General features: G+C 58.9%; 1 protein-coding gene across 1 annotated transcript in view; it reads left to right on the top strand.

Annotated features, from left to right (window-relative positions):
• Window positions 1-656: 656 nt before the first annotated feature.
• Window positions 657-11,701, top strand: part of PTPRF (protein tyrosine phosphatase receptor type F) — an 87,982-nt gene continuing 76,937 nt past the window's right edge. The window contains exons 1-2 of the mRNA XM_040627409.1: window positions 657-785; window positions 7,779-7,855. The gene's annotated coding sequence lies outside the window, so the exon portion shown is untranslated. The remainder of the gene's footprint in view (window positions 786-7,778; window positions 7,856-11,701) is intronic.

The raw sequence follows: 11,701 nt of genomic DNA, 5'->3' as shown, positions 1-11,701 counted from the left end.
AGAGAGTCCTGGAGTCCATAGCAAGATAGCTGTTGGACTTTAAGGTACATATAGGTACATCTGGGGCCCAGCATTAGTGCTGGGGTCCATTTAAGCACCAGAGTTGGTGCTGGTGTCACTATCAAGTTTAGGTGGGTAGAGATGATAAAGGGGCTAGACTCAGAACTGGTATTTGGGGTCAATGTAGGGGTGCAAATTAAAATGACTACTTGTGGCAATGTGGGGGCAGATTTAGGAGTTAGGACTCAATACTGTGTTTGGGGATGGGGTCTGGGCTCACTATCAGGTGCAGATTTGTATACGGAGGAAATTGGGTCCTAGAGTAGTTATCGGGTTCATATTAGGAGTGGGAGCCACTAACAGGATATGGACTTTGTATGGGAGTTTGGGTCCGTCCATGCTCATTACTGGGGTTCTGGTCCAATATGGGAGCTCCAATCGGTTTAGACTCAGGGTTGGGTTGTGGCCTCGCTGGGCCTACGCGGCTCCACCGCTCTACGAGTGAGAGTGCACGAGGGGAGGGGCGGTGCCGGGCACGCGCACGGCAGGGGCAGGGGCGCGGGCGCGGGCGCGAGCGGGGGCGCGCGGCTGGAGCTGGCGCGGGAGCGGCGGGAGCGGTGGCGGCGGCGGCAGAGGCGGCGGCTCCGGCTCCGGCTCCGGCTCCGGCTCGGGTGGCGGTGGCGGGAGTGCGACCCGGCGGCGGCGGCGGCGACAGAAGAGCAGCGGGAGCAGCGGCCCCAGCGGCTTGGGGGGGGACATGAGGACCGACGGCCCCTGGATAGGCGGTGAGTGACCCCCGGGCCCCCCTCCAGTCCCCTCCGCATCCGTTCCCTCCCGGCTCCCGCCGCCCCCTCCCCGCGTCCTCCGAGCGGGGCTAGAGGCGCCGCTTAGGCCGGGCCGCGCCCCCACCTGCCGCGCCCGCAGCCTCGGCTGGGCCCCCCCTCTGAGCCTGGCGGCTCCTCCCCGCGCTTACCCCGCGGCAGACGCTCCCCCCTCCCCGCCGCCGCCGGCTGGCTAGCTCCTCGCCGCCCCTCGCCGCCCCCCTCCTCCCCGCCCTCCGCGCCGCACCTGAGCCGCAGCCCGCGCCCCCCAGTGCAAAGTTTCCCTTTGCATTTGTGCTCGGCGTCCTCGGTCCCGCCTCGTCTCCCCCCAACCCGCGCGGCCGCGCTCCGGGGGCGGCCCTCCACCTCCCACAGCCACCCCAGCCCCGGGCGGGTCCAGGCCGCGCCCCCGCCCCCGCCGCACAGGCGCCCCCTCCCAGCCGGCAGGGGATCCGCAGCCGACGCGCCCCCGTCTCGCTCGCGGCCCCGGCGCACGTGCGGGCCCGGGGTGCGCCGGGCGCGAGTTTGGAGCCCCCGCCCGCCTCGGTCGCCGGCGCGGGCGGGGGAGGGGCCCGGGCGGGCTGTGCCCACCCCCACCCCGGCGCAAAGACCTGAAGGCCCCGAAGAGACCTGTCCCGTGAGGACGTGTCCACTCGGACCCGCTCCGGAAAGTTCACTCAGTCGCCGCCCCGCGTCGCGTCCCGTCCCGTCCCGGTGTGCCCGGGTCCTCAATGCTGTGCCCACGTTTCAGGCTCAGCTGCTGTTTTCCTCGGTGTCTTGGTCTCAGTGCCCTTCAGTGTCTCTGTATCTCTGTCTCCCTGTGTCACTGCCTCCCAGTCCCCCCCACCCCCCACCCGCAGCCCCAGGGTTTCTCCCGCTGTGTGTGGCTCCCTCCCCGCATCTCTGTACTCCCTTCCCCATCTCTGAGTCTCTCTCCGGGTCTCTCTCGTGTCTCCTTTTGGTTTTTCGGTGTCTCTGTCTCCCACTGACCAGGATCTCTGCCCGCGCTCTGCTAGGCCCCCTCCTCATTTCTCTGGAATGCCGCCTCTCTGGTTCTTCCACCCCCGGGTGGGGGAGGGGCTAGCCTTTCTCCCCATTTCAAAGACTCCCCCTCTCGCCCCCCCCCCTGCGCAGTGCAGGGGGCCCCCAAGGTGGAGCAGGTTGGGCGGTGAGAGCCCGGTACCTGAGCTGTGAACTGGGAGGGAGGGGAGTCTCTGGATTCCCCTGGGGGCGGCCAGGCGGAGCCTGGGAGGCCGGACTGCTGAGTGTTGGTGATGAAGGCTCCACTTTGGTTCCTGAAGAGACAGGGGCAGGGACCCAGAGTGACCTGGTGCGGAATCTGGCCAGAAAATCCAGGGAAGTGCATTGGGGTGGGAGGCCTAGAAAAGGATCCCTCAGTGCTGAGGGATCCCCTGGGAAGGGAGGGGATCTGCTGAGGGATCCTTTGGGAGGCGTCAGAGATCTGAAGGGATCCAGAGGAGGGTTCTGAGAGGAAATCTCAGAAAATTCTGTGCTTGGCGCCTTATTAACTCTTGCTTCAGGGAGCAAGAAAATCCCTGTTTTTCACTGATTATATGAATGAGCCTAGGGCTTCAAGGAGGAGCGGGTGTAACTCCCCAAACACAGCGCCCAGCATCCGCAGCCCCAGGCGCAGGCCACACACTCACACACACACACCTTCATTCCCACACTGTGCTCTCCCCCCACACACACTACACACCCTCTCACCTTGTTACCCTCACACTTGCACACCGGGGCCTGCCCAGCAGCCGCAGCTCGGGAATGTCCTGTGCTCGCATGCCCGTGCACCGCGCCGTGTGGCCCGCTTGTGCCCCCACAGAGCCCCTTTGCACGATCCGGGGAAGGCTGTGTGCACACTTACAGTCTAGCGCACTCTCCTGCACACACTTTCTTGCACATTTTGGCTGGCTCAGTTCCCCCTTACGATTGGAGATGCGTCTGTAGTTTTGTTTTCCTCTCCAGTTGCTCTTTCTCATTCTTTCCTTTAACAAGGAAATTGTTTTTGTTTTTGTTTTGTTTTAATTTATTTATTCGACAGAGATAGAGACAGCCAGCGAGAGAGGGAACACAAGCAGGGGGAGTGGGAGAGGAAGAAGCAGGCTCATAGCAGAGGAGCCTGATGTGGGGCTCGATCCCATAACGCCCGGGATCACGCCCTGAGCTGAAGGCAGACGCTTAACCGCTGTGCCACCCAGGCGCCCCAAGGAAATTGTTTTAATATTATTCCTTCCTTCTTGTTCTTCCCCCCGCAGCTCCTGACCTCTCCTCTGTTCAGCCTTGTTTACGCTGTGACCGTGGGGGTGGTGTCCGCATCCGTGGCGTTGCTTTGGGGGCTGGTGAAGCCGTCGGAGGGGATGGCTGCAGTCGGAGTAGATGGGCTGAAGGGCCTTTCTTGGGAGTGGGACTGATATGCAGCACACCTGGCCCTGGCAGTTGGTGATCTCCCCACTCTCCCATCAGCCCTGTAGGAGTTCAGTGTGGAGGGCCCTCAGTCGGGGGAAGGGGGACCCAGGCCTCTTTGATACTACATGTCACAGCTTCTCCACTTTCCAGCTTGTGCCTCCCTGCACCTCAGTTTCACCCCCTGTGAAATGGGACAGCTCGTGCAACCCTGACTGGGTCCCAAGGCTGTTGTGGGAATCCAGGGGAGCTGTGTGACAGTGCGTGATCAGCAGTGGCAGGCCCTCCTTGTGTGACCGACACTGTCGTGTGCTTGGGCCAAGCTTGCAGCCAGGGCCCTGCCCTTGAGAAGCTCATGGTCCCTCGGGGAACAGATTGCATCATGGGAATGCAGAGCAATTCACTAACCTCTTATTGATTGCCACTGTGTGCCAGACACTGGGCTAGGCACTTTCAGCCGGGGCCGCCCTGCTTCCTAGGGGACCAGCAGCCGTGTGGAAGAGGGCGCACTCCCCTCAGGAACTGCTGACGTTGAGCTCAGCATCAGCTCGTCGAAAGCAGCTGGGGTCCTGAGCTGAAGTCACAAGGTTGGGGAAGCTGCCTGCACGTGAGGCAAGGGAGAGTTCAAGGGTCGAAGTCAGATGAGTCCCGGAAGAGACCGAGAAAGGGCTATCTGAAGTGGGTTTTGAGGAATGAACAGGAGTTTTCCAGTTGCACAAAGAGCACTCCAGGCAGAGAAAATAGTGTGAGTGAAGACTCAGAGGTCTTGGGGCATTCTAAGGTATAGCACATCCCAGAGGGCCCTGAGTGTCCCGTAAATAGCTGTGACTTTACTCTGAGAACACAGAAGGGAGACGCCAAAGGTTTAAAGCTTGGGTGGGCGGTGTGGAATGTGCTAGGATCAGATTCACGTGTCCGGAAGAGGATTCTGTGGCTATGGGAAGTGGATAGACCCAGGATGCCCAGTGAGGAGGGTACGGGTAACTCAGGTGAGAGGTGATGGTGTCTTGAATAGGGCAGTGAGCATGGAGCCATCTGGAAGGCATATTTATCAGGACAGGATGATTTATTGGGTGTGGAGGAGGAAGAGGAAGGGGTCCAGGTTCCTGGGAGGGACTGGGTGGGGCCTTTACTGAAGGCCCTGCAGCGTGGCCGAGCTGGGGACAGGGAGGACAGGTAGATTTGGGGGCAGATCATGCACTCGAGCTTGTAGTGCAACACGTTGTCTTTGAGATGCTTGGGACATCTGAGTTCCAGTGCGGGCGGTGGAGACATCCAGGAGGGGGCTGGGTGTGAGGCTCTGGACTTTGGGAAGAAACCTGGGCAGAGGAAGGGCAGCGAGTTCTCAGATCTCAGAGAGAGTGCTGAGCCGTGCGCATCCATGGTGAGCGCAGGCCCTGGGTCCAGACTGCCGAGGTGCCCCTCGGCTGAGGAGCAGTGTGGCCTTGAGCAAGTTGCTTAACATCTCTGAATCCATTTTCTCCTTTGTCGGATGGGTGTGAGACAATTCCACGCCTCGCCTCGTGGGGTTGCACTGAGGATTAAGGCTGAGTAGCAGGGGGTGCTTAGAACAGGGCCTGGGCTCTAGTAAGCCTGGTACCTCAGTAGTATTAGCAAGCAGTGGTCATTGTAATCGTCAATGGGGGTGGTGCAGACCCACCTTCATCAGAATCCCGGGCCGGGGACTGGCGAGGGGGCGCCTTTAAAACAACACCTCATTAAGGTTAGGGCAACCCGCTCTCCTGAAGTAGTTGCAGTTCTGAACTGAAGTTCGCAGGTTGGGGGAGCTCAGCAAGGAGAGCGCCTGGCCCCCGGACGCCTGGCCTCGTCGTCGTCATCTGTGGGATCGTGTACATTGCTCAGGCGTATTTGACCTTCTGGTGGGCTGGTGTGAGACTAGAGGCGTCCGGGTGCTCAGTCCCACCTGCCCCCCACCCTGCCTGGGCCCTGGGTATCTAATGAGGTTCTGCGTCTGAGGTCCAGATGCAACGGTCTCTGTGTGTCCCTCGCCCCCAGATCTGAAAATGGTGGTTTTTGCCCCTCGGCAATGTTTTTGCTGCTGCTTCTGGGGACTGTTCCTGGTGTCGCCAGAGGACCTGCCTGGGAGCTGCTCTGGAGAGACAGTGGTGTCTCTGCTCCCCTAGGTTTCAACTTGTTCCCAGTCCTGCTGCCAGGCAGGGCTCCAGGTGTGGCACGTGACCGAGGGCCCTCCTGGGGGCCAGCCCTGAGTGGGGGCCAAGGCCTCTTACCTGATCCTGGCCGTTGCTGCCAACCTCACCACTTCTGAGGCCTTTCTGGGGGCCAACCAAGGATTCCAAACTTGGGCTCGGTACCAGTCAGGCCCTTTCCGAGTAGCTTTCCAGTTGGCCTTCTGGGTGTATCTGGTGGTCCTGATTGTTCTGGGTGTGTCCCAGGATGAGTCTAGAGTGCTTCTGGGAGCTGCTGCTGGTCAGTGTGAGGGGTGATTCTCATTGCCTATCTAGGTTGTCTTGGGGCGCGTTTGGTCCTGGACTGGTGTGGCACTAGGTTCTATTCTGGCTCTTCCAGAATCCTGCCCTCCCGTTCTTCTGTGTGCTTTAAGGTCTGTCCCAATGCAAAGTTTGGTCTGTTCTCTGACCCACCTCCAGGCCATTTTGGACATACACCTCTTTCCCGGTCCGTTTAGGTCCATGCTCCTAGTGCCAGCTGGCTTAGGGGACCCTCTCCGTTCTCTGCCTCAGACTCTGTCCCTCTGCCCCAGGTCCCTGAACGATGGAGGAGCCAACAGCCTTGCATCTGGCAGCATGAGGCCCCGGCGGGTGTCCCCAGACAAACCGGCCTTTGAGTCTAGGACACGGAAGCTGGTTTGTCTGGCCAGACCCGCCCAGCAGCCTGTGTGCTGGGAGCAGCGGCCACAGGGAACGTTGTGGAAACTCAGTGGACCTGGGGAGGGAGGGTGCAGCCCTCCCGAGGGCCAGGGCTCTTGGTTCTGGCAGGCGCAGGGGCCAGTGGAGGCCAGAAAGAGGATGAGCTGCAGGGTCAGCGCCGGATGGTGGTGGGTTGGCGAGGCCCGTCTTAGTCCTTTGTGATGGGCCTTCCATCAGTGAGGACATCCCCCAGGTTGGCAAAGGTGGTCAGTCTCAAGGGAGGACAATTCCCAGGTGCGGGAGGCTGGCTGCTGGCGAGGGCGCTCCCTGAGCCGGGTCCCCGAGGGTCCGCATGGGGAGGAGCCACGGCGGAATCGCCCCGTCTGTGGGGGTGCGGGGCTGAAGAGGAGCCCGCGGTGACGAGCGGCCTGCATTGAGTGGGCCCCGGCGGTGCCAAGTCGCTGAGCCGTGGGGAGGTGGTGACGAGACAGTGTGGGCATGTCCGACCCCCACCCCCACCCAGGACGGTGCCCACGCTTCTAGAGGGAAGAGCCGGGCTGTGTGGCGGTGTGCATGCCGGCAGAGGAGGCATCCAGGGGCACACCTTCATTTTAAAAATTATAGAGAAGCAGAAAGTCAAAAATAAATATTGCCGCTGAAGCTTCTTGGAAGGCTGCACGTATGCTGGTGTGGTTCTTGCAAGCCGGGGTGTTTTCTGAGAGCTCATTCATGTGTTCATCCACTCGTTCAGCATATCCTGATGAGCCCCTACTATGGGCCTGCTCTCTGAGGGGTGCTGGGGGTACGGAACTGAGCCAGGCACACGCCAGGCCTATGGTCATGACTCGGTGACCACTCGGCAGTTGTATAAAAACATAATTCGTGGGACGCCTGGGGGGCTCAATCAGTGCAACGTCTACCTTTGGCTCAGATCGTGATCCTGGGGTCCTGGGATTGAGTCCTGCATCGGGCTCCCTGCTCGGTGGGGAGCCTGCTTCTCTCTCTCCCTCTGCCGCTGCCCCTGCTTGTGCTCTCTCTCTGTTTCTCTCTCTCTTTCTCTCTCTCTCAAATAAATAAAATCTTTATAAAAAATAAAAAATAATAATTTGTGACTTTTATGGTCGGTGCTCCTAGGCAAGGTCCAGGCGTGTAGTCCGGGACACCATGGAAGGTCTCCCTGAGAAAGTGCCATTGGCTCTGAGATCGAAGGGGTACTTGGCAGAAGAGTGTGGGCAGCACGTTTCAGGCACTGACAGGGCTGGAGACTGCACAAAATGTGGCACATTTGCGGATCAGAAGAGGACGTTCTCGTGGTTGGCTGGCAGTCGGAAGCTTGGGCAGGTGTGGCTGCGGGGCGGGGCCTCTGCTCCCCCAAGGAGGGGTCGCTGCAGGGGTCGTTCAGACGCAAGTCTGCCTGCTGAGGTGGGGCGGCAGTCTGCGCGTTGCTCGGCTCTAGGCTGGGTACCTGGGAGAAAGCCTAGCACATAGTGGGCGCTCGGAGTCCTGAAAAGAGTGAGTGAGTGAGTAGGGAGTTGGGCATTTTTACTGAATGGGGAATGTCCTGCACGGATAGTTTCGAAACCTACTTTTTTTTTTCATCAACAGCAGATTTTGAATGTCTTTCTGTGTCAGCATCTACTCTGCTGTGATGAAATTCTTGGTGTTTTCTCATGCTTTACTCTCTCTCCAGGAAGGAGCGGAGACCCTGGTGCCCTGCCCTCAGTGCTGGTTGTCCAAAAGTGACTGACGTGAGCAAGCAGAGGCCTGGTGAGTGTGCCCCAAGAGGTGGCAGGGGCCGGGGGCACAGAGGGGTCCTGTGGGCCCGGCTGAGCAGCTGGGGTCGTGATGCAGACTGACGGGGAGCTGTGGAAGGGTTGCCACTGGGCGCATGACACGGTCCGGTGTGCATGGGGTGAGCAACGGTGAAGGGCCAGGGCGGTGGTGATGGAGAAGAAGGGAAGGGATGTGAGTGCTGTTTAGGGACGTGCAGAAGACAGGACATGGTAAATGGCTGAATGTGGGACATGAGGGAGGAGGGGAGGTGTCGAGGCTGGTGCCTGGGTTTCTGGCCAGAAGGCCTGATGGAGGTGGGTGGGAGTGATACACAGCTCGTCAGCTGCCGTAGGTGTGAAGTAGGCTTCTGGGTGACGTTCTGGGACTTACACTGGGATCTGTCTGCTTTTCCATTCACCGTGTTTCTGGAGAAAAGTCTGTTGCCATCAACTGTAGGTTGTGGTAGAAAGAGCAAGACGCTCCCAAGACCCGGGTACCTCCTTCCTGGTCTCTTTCATTTCTCCTGTCTTTCTGCCAGAAGCACAGAGCAGGTGGGTTGGGGTTGGAGATAGAGCGTGGTGAGCCTTGGATGTCCAGCTAAAGACTCTAGACTTTCTCCTGAGGGTGATTTGGAGACATCGAAGGTTCTTAAGCAGAGAAACATCATCCGCACCCCCATCTCTCCACTTGCCCGTCCATTTGGTCCTGAAATATCTGTGTGTCTGCCGTGGAATCAAGCAGCAGAATGAGCTTGAGGGCCAGGGTCACCTTTGCATTCTTGTAAGCCCGCAGGGGCATTGGTCTGTGTGCAGGGTGACCAGGGAGCAGCCTGAGGCAGGAAGTCCCCTGAAGAGGTCCACGCTCCCGCGGTCTCACTGGCATGTGGTGGTTGGAGTGGAGGCAGTGAAGATTCGAACTCACTGCCTGGTTGGGTGTGTGGGGTGAGGAAAAGGGAGGATTTGAGGAGGATTGGCTGGCTTGGGAGACCAGGTCAGTGGTAGTGTTTGTCACTAAGACGGGGACCAGGTGGAGGGGCAGTACTGGGGAGGGCGGTTTCTGGTGGGGCCATCTTCTGTAAGCTCTTGGAAGGCCCAGCCCATGGCTGTCTTGTTCATCTCCCTGCTCCTTGGCTCAGGGCCCAGCAGAGCCCACTGAGTAGTTCCGCGTGGTCAGCTGATGAGGAGGGTCGTGAGAAACGGGAAAGGGAATGAGCACGTATTGGGGACCTGCTAGGGGCCAGGTCCTGTGCGTCGCGAGATGGGCATTGGGCTAACGTAGAGGATGCGGCAGGAAGGCTGTGTCACAGGTGGGAAAGGCCAGATGGGGAAGGCGTGTCCCTTCACCTGTCCATCCATCCAGGTGTTGGGTCTGACCTACCTGGGAGCCCATTCTCAGCAAAAAAGGTGCCTGAGAGCAGAGCTCTCTGTCTTGTAGGGAAGCTGCTTGCAGATGGCCTGTGTGAAGGGGTGTGGGAGATGTGCTGTAGGACCTGGCTTCTGGAGGTGAGGCTGGCTTCGAGGGGGAGGGGAAGACGCTTTAAGATCCTGAGGCCCAGGTACGGCTGATGGAATTAAGCCAGGCTGGGATGGCTATGGGTGGAGGGCCCAAGGTGCTCACAGGGGACTGGGTTCTGGGGTAGGCCCTGGCCTACATCAGCAAAGGATCTTGTTTCTACCAGGGTTTCTCAACCTCACTACTGTTGACATTTTGGACCAGGTAATCCTTTGCTGCGGGGGCCGGCCTGTTACTGTAAGATATCTAGCAGCCTCCCTTGTTTCTTCCTGCTAGATGCCAGTAGCACTTGCCCCCCGCCTCCAGTCTCGATGATAAAAAAATGTCTTCAGGGGCGCCTGGGTGGCACAGCGGTTGGGCGTCTGCCTTCGGCTCAGGGCGTGATCCCGGCGTTATGGGATCGAGCCCCACATCAGGCTCCTCCGCTATGAGACTGCTTCTTCCTCTCCCACTCCCCCTGCTTGTGTTCCCTCTCTCGCTGGCTGTTTCTAACTCTGTCGAATAAATAAATAAAATCTTAAAAAAAAAAAAAATTAAAAAAAAAAATGTCTCCAGACATTGCCTGATGTCCCGCGGGGGTTTGGGGGATTGGCTACAGAATCACCCTGGATTGAGAACCCCTGGTCAGCACCACCTCCTGCTGCCTTCACTAAACTAGGGAGGGTCACTCAGGGGAGATTCACAGGGATGGGTCCCTTGAACTGAGTTCTGAGGGGTGAGTCGGTAGTTGGGGGCAGGAGGAGGGCGTTCCCCCTGGTAGAGAGAACAGCAGGTGCCGAGGCCTGGAGGTGCTGGTGCGCATTGACCCCAGGGAGGCTCCGCTGCCGGAGGAAGGAGGCTGGAGGGCTGGTGACTTGGTGGGGCTGGAGCTGTAGGCAGGGGCCTCTGCGGGTGCCCTTGGTCTCCTGCCCCCCCGCTGAGCCTCTGCTGGACCTTGTGCCGCCTGGAGGGACTCTGGGATGCCCTTCCTAAGTTTCCCCTCCATTCCCTGGGGAGCCCAAGAAGCCGAGGGCTGTGAGAGCACAGGGGGCCCAGCTGTAGGAGGGTGGGTGGGCTGTTGCAGGCTATGCTCACAGACTCTGGCCACCTGGCTGGCATAGGGACGCTGCCTGCTGCTGGCTGCTTCCATCCCCGGGGCCGAGGTCGGGGCTGAGACTGATTTATCCCCGTCATAATCCCGCGGTCGGTTTGGTGAGAGTTGGAAACATGTTGGTTTTCCTTCCCAAGTGTAACAAGGCCTGTTTCCGCCTCCGCGGCCGCTGCTGCAGTGCCACGCGGTGAACTGTCCAGGGCATGACAAAAGGGCTCGGTTAGCTGCCCGCGATTTTGAACGTGAGCGGCTCCCTCCTGTCCCTGCCCTCCCTGCCCTCCCTGCCCTCCGGCTCCTCTTGCCCAAGTGCTGCTCTCTCCTCCTGGCCAGCCCCTCTGGGGGGGACCCTGGGTACCCCTCCTCCTGTTAATGTCCGTTTTGGGGCCCCAGCCTCTGGGGAGCCAGGGTCCTGGTCTCGGGGTGGGGAGCTGTAGGAACAGGTGGTATTTGGAGACTAATTAATATTTGTGAATAATAACACGTGCCCAAGGGAAACAAATCAATCTGTGTTTGCATATTCATGAAGAGGACTCAGAATGATCCCAGCTGTTCTCCAGCCAGGGATGCCCCCCCACACACCGTCTCTGGCATAACATGGTCTCTCAGGGGTGGGGGGAACCCATTGAGGCCAACAGGGGTGCTTAGGTCGGGCTGCATGGAGGTAACATGGTCTCTCTGTTACATACATTTCCAGGACGTTCTTATTTGAATCTTGTGGTTTGGTGTGGTGCCTGCTCCTTCCTTTTTCCTCAAGGCAGTGATTCGCAGGCCCTTCTATTTCACAAACCAGTACACTTTCCAAAAGTACGTGGGGTTCAAACACGGGAATGGCAGTTTTTTATTTGGCCAAGGAAGGACATTATAGATAATACTGCTGTCTGCTCTCATCCTCATTGCATACAAGAAAGGACATTTTAACACCAAAACACAATTTGAGAATAAAGGACAGTTCTTCCCAAGAAAGGGCATTTGGCAGCTTTGCACTGACGTAGCAAGGGAAAAGGGTGCATCAAAACCATTCTGAATGTGGGAAATCTCATCCAGTTATATTCCGCTAGTGTCCTACAGTATGGAATTGTTTTCCTGCCCCAGTACGTCAGTGTGGGAGAGCCAGTGCCCACGGTGCGTTTCAGAGACAAGCCTGAGTGTGGTGGAGCCAATGGCCGCGGTGCGTTTCAGAGACAAGCCTGAGTGTGGTGGAGCCAATGGCCACGGTGCGTTTCAGAGACAAGCCACCG

Source organism: Ursus maritimus, unplaced genomic scaffold, assembly GCF_017311325.1.
Source record: "Ursus maritimus isolate PB19 unplaced genomic scaffold, ASM1731132v1 scaffold_12, whole genome shotgun sequence".
In the NCBI taxonomy this organism is placed as follows: domain Eukaryota; kingdom Metazoa; phylum Chordata; class Mammalia; order Carnivora; family Ursidae; genus Ursus; species Ursus maritimus.
Note: the sequence above shows the minus strand (reverse complement) of the source record. Positions and strands in the feature narration are given on the sequence as shown.